Source organism: Podarcis pityusensis (genome assembly GCF_964106645.2).
Source record: "Podarcis pityusensis genome assembly, chromosome: 5".
NCBI classification, from domain to species: domain Eukaryota; kingdom Metazoa; phylum Chordata; class Lepidosauria; order Squamata; family Lacertidae; genus Podarcis; species Podarcis pityusensis.
In genome coordinates this window covers 63,457,340-63,462,255 of record NC_138032.1, presented here as the reverse complement: position 1 = coordinate 63,462,255, position 4,916 = coordinate 63,457,340, and the positions used below count along the sequence as shown (strand labels likewise).

At 43.9% G+C, this 4,916-nt stretch overlaps 1 pseudogene across 1 annotated transcript; it reads right to left on the bottom strand.

Moving 5' to 3' along the window:
• Positions 1-485: 485 nt before the first annotated feature.
• On the bottom strand, positions 486-910 carry LOC308477337 (large ribosomal subunit protein eL31 pseudogene; annotated as a pseudogene). Its single transcript has one exon. The product of its transcript is annotated as a large ribosomal subunit protein eL31 pseudogene (transcript).
• Between the last annotated feature and the right edge of the window lie 4,006 nt (positions 911-4,916).

Below are 4,916 nucleotides of genomic sequence, written 5' to 3'. Positions count from 1 at the left end.
AAATTGCTGATATGTTATATTGCTCAGCCAGCTACTATATATGGGATTCTTAGAAGTCCTATTTTAAAGAACTCAAGGACAAAAGCTATTGGAGCAAATCAGCTCAGATTTTTATCCAAAGGAGGCTTATAGATAGTATTTGCATGCGCGCACACACACCAATGTCCTTTTTATTGTGCATTCATGAGGATTTTGGCTCATGATGGTTATATGCAATCATACTGTATCTAACAAGCATGTACTTACTTTTCCCTCCATCAAATGCCGGCAGGTACACCCCAGAACAAAGGGCAGGGATACAATGGTGTGGAGCTTCCATTCACGGAAGAAGACCTCTTCCAGGAGTGTAACTCTCCTTCTGTGAATGGATACTCCTTCCATTCACAAAGTGGCTCTATTGACTCCCACTCAAAGATCTAAAATAAAGATCGTGATGAGGACCAAGCCCCTTTGCTTTTAGCACGTTAGTTGCAACTTAGCTGAGCTTTTTTTTTTTAATGTCATAACATTTTTATTGTAATGAAAGATTAGTTTTCATTCACATTAACAGTCTGTAGGCTTTTGAAAGCAGTAAATGGCACTTATGTGACCAGTGTATACAGTTTATTAGGTGAATTCTCATCTTCATTGCGTTTTCTGGAAAAACGCACATGGATACGGTAAGGAACATCCCTTACTGCTTTTGCTCAGACAGCCTTGTTCAAGCGGGTGTCAATGTGTACACCAGGAGTCCCCATAGCCTTCACTGCAAATTTATGTATCTCCTTGAGAGCACCAGGAGCCCGCTTCTTGAAGCCCACGCCATGGATCCGTTTGTGAATGTTTATAGTATATTCCCGAGTAACCACCTCATTGATGGCTGATCGTCCTTCTTTTCACCACCTTTCTTTCCAGGAGCCATCCTGCTCAGGACCAGGCCAGAAAGCCTTAGCTGAGCTTTTGATGTTGACAGATTTTAGGCCTGACTAACTGTCTGGAGCAGGGCCAGATTTAGTCTGATGAGGCCCTAAGCTACTGAAGGTAATGGGGCCCTTTATATGTCCAGCTGTCCTTTGTCAACAACAAATTGTCACTGGTTTTTTGTATTGAATATATGCTATATGGAAATTGATGGACCTAATAGGTATCTAAAGACATTTGCACATAACAAATAGGAGCCTACACATCACAAAACACTGTTGCTATATGCAGGTTTTATTTTATTTGTTCTTATATTTTGGAAATGTACATCCAGTGTTGTTGTTTTCCTTTAATTTTTTTTGGGGGGGGGCCAAGAGAGTGGGGCCCTAAGCTATAGCTTGTTTAGCTTATACGTAAATCCAGCACTGGTCTGGAGGAGGAGTTTTTGGTGGAAACTTGTTCAAATATCCTGAGAAGGAGCTCCTTGTCCTTTGTTTCTCTTCTTTTAAAAAAATGTCATATTGACATGAATACTAAGGCAGACAACTTGACAATGACTAATGTTGGATAGAGGGCACCCTTCCATCCCCCCTCGTAATGCTCTGTGGAGACTGAGAGCTGCGTGTCAAGGCCACTTCCAGCCTGAAACTGCTGCGTTCTCCATCCTACTCAGGAAGCCAACCTCCGACCTTGCCTCCTGCCCTCTCGGGCTCCACCCTTTCAATTGTCCTGGGACAAGCATATTACAGTAGCCTCAATCAGATACAGCCCTAAAATGAGTGGCTACCTCTGTTCCAGCATGCTTTTTCCAAATAAAAGCCGTAGCATGGAGGAAACAAACGGGGCAGACAGTGGGCTGGCAGCTAATGAAAATCTTTATCGAATAAGCAAATAAATATCCAGCTGCCAAATCCTGGTGGTTTTTTAAAAAAGAAATCCATTCTAGCATTTAATCATTTAGAGAAACATTACAGATACCTATGATTTCATCATGCAATCATCAGATGATGACCTTTTAAATTTGTTCCTGCTACAGCTGTTCATGGGCAAGCTGTTCTAGGAGCTACTGGCAGGTGGAGTGTGGGGTTTGCAGGAAAGTTCAACTCTGGGACTTTTTTCAGCACAGGAATAATGACATCATCTGGCAAGTGAATGCGGTGATGAGGAGGCTTTCAAGTTCAAGAGGCTGGGCTGATTCGCACAGAGGAAGTAAAAGAATGGGGTAAATAATTGTCCAGAGGTTTCTTCTCTTCGATGGGATTCTCACTTCACCCTAGCAGTTTAAATGGTAACACTTCTTTGCAAGATGGTTTCCATTACTAACTAAAAGCTCACTGGAGAACTCCTTGTTAAAATTCAATGCGTTTTACAAGTTGGACCTTTGCTGTCGAAAGTAAGGACCACTGAGTTTAATGGTGCTTACCAACAAATCAACTGTGCACAGAATTGCAGTTGTGTTGATCCTACAAAATTGGAGGTACTGCTGCCTGCATTTTTGGACCGCCCTTGAGACTGTGGCTATGGCAGGTCTCATAAGGTGCTTTTGCATTTCAAAACTGATCACTGGGAAATACTCTAACTCTTCAAATGGGATGAGCTTCTCCAATGATATGGAACTCCTAGACAGCCTACAGCAGGGGTAAGCAACCCAAGGCCCATGGGCCACAAACAGCCCATGGGGGTTGTTTAACTAGCCCACGAGCCGCCTCTGAACCAAGCCGCCCGTTCGGCGAGTCCCTGCATGCTGTGCTAAACTGGCGCAGCGCAGCATGGGGACTCGCTTCTGCGGCGCTGGAAATTGTGTCTGTGCAGACATAGATGCAGGCGCATGCACAATCCGGCCCACAGAGGGGTCTCTGCTGGAGTGAACCAGCCCAGGCGAGGTAAACCTTGCTGACCCCTGGCCTACAGTATGTAGAGAATTGTTCATATTGTATTATATCAGTGAGCCATCTAGCTCATTGAAGTTTGGACCACTCTCTAGGAATTGGGAGTGTCACACAAAAAAGGGGCAAAAGATCGCACAGATTTGCATGACATCTGCATTTATGTGTTGTTTATTTTTGCCTTATATGCAAATTTAGAAATAGCTGCCATAATCTGCATTGGAATACAGCTGTGACATGGTGACCTATGTGCCCATTTGGTCTGCTGTTTGGGTGCTGTAATGGACAACTGTGGGACACGTGGACATGCTCAATGTAAGAGCTGAACTCAAATCTCATCAGCATGACCGCACAAGATTGCTTAACGGAAAATGCCAGGGATCAAATCATGTCACTCATACATGCAATGATGCAAAAGCTTGCGCTGAGAATCTGCCACTCCTTCTGTCCTATAGTTCGAACTACTAGTACACAGCCAAAGGTTTTGAGGAACCTACACTGTGAGCACAATGCTAAAAGCATTTCTACCCATTTCTCACACATACCACCCCACTCCCAGGCTGCAATTCTATACATGCCTACCTGAGAGCAAGCCCCATTGAACTCACTGGGACTTTTGAGCAGGCATGCATTAGATTGCAGTTAGTGGAACACAGCCCAGGTGAGAGCTGCCAGAGGATTATAGCTGGTTTTATTTTAATAACAACACTAATAATTTTATTATTTGTACTCCGCCCATCTGAATGGGTTACCCTGGCAACTCTAGGTGCTTTCCAACATAAATAAAAACATATTCTTTTTAAAAAATTGCTCACTTTTACTGTACTTCTCTAAATCCACATGACTGACCCTTTTTTTTAACTCGCAGAGACGGTGTCCTCGCTTGTGGTGTAAGGCTGCAATCCACTTATTTGGGAGTAATTCAGTTGAACTCAGCAGACTTACTTCTGAGTAGGCATGTATAGGATTCCACTGCAAGTTTCTCGGGGTATCTAGTTCCCCACCTGCATTTATTCTCTCTGAACACCTTGGGAACCAAACACTTCCTTGCTATCTTATTGGTTAAGGGCACCGTCAAGTTAAAAACAAAACACCTTCGAGCTATTGGGATCCTTTTTGTTAATCTTTCGCCCTAATTCTCCTCTGAAAAGTATTACTCCTCATTTTATTTAAGACATACACTGGTGAACCAGCTGTGTCTTTTTAGTCGGTTCTATATAAAAGGGTTATGTTTCAGGCCTCTTCAAAGTGCCCAGGAGGCTGGCGTTCCCAGGCGGCTGGGTCTGCCTGCCTTCTCTCTCCTGTGTTCCGGTTTGCTTGCAGAACATATAATTCTTTCAGGCTCGCAGCGCATTGTTTGCTGTCAAAACAGCTCTCCCAGCCCCAACCGTTCTCAGGCCCGAACATCCGGCAAAGATTCTTTCCCATGGGGTGATATTACAAAAGGGTAGTATCAATATTTATTGCCCCTTTGCTACATCTTTAATCCGCATGTACCTGGGGTTCAGATTCCCACTCCAGGCTTGCTGTATCACCTGCTCCTTTAACACCTTGGCTTACAGTCTTTCTCCATTTGATCACAATCCCTGCCAGTCCGGGGTCTGACTTGCTCCCTGTGGCATGTTGTTAAAAAGCCATTGGTTCTATTTAACTTTTAACGACCGCTTCCTCTTGCATGCCCTCTGTGTGCGACTCAACTGCCCCAATAAAACATGGCACCTGGGCCCTCAGTTCCCTCCATCACAGGTGTCTCCTTAACCACCTTCATAGCTGTGTTTATCACTCTCTTCCAGAGTTTATGTTTTGCGTCTTATGTCTTTAGAATATGCCTTAACTACATAAACAGAGAAGGATCACCGTTCAGTGGCAGAAATTATGCTTCTCAGGTGAAATGCCCCTGGTTCAATTGCCAGCATCTCGGCCTGGATTTGACCCCTGTCTGAAACCCTGGAAAGCCATTTTCAATCAGAGGTAGACTGGGGGCGGCAAACATTTTCAGACCAAAGGCCCATCTTCCCTTCTAAGTAACCTTCAGGCAGAGGCACATACCAGTGGTAAACAGGGCAAGAGGCAGAAGTGACCAGAGCTATAAAGATGAATTTTACTTTTTTAAAATGTATTTTTATTAAA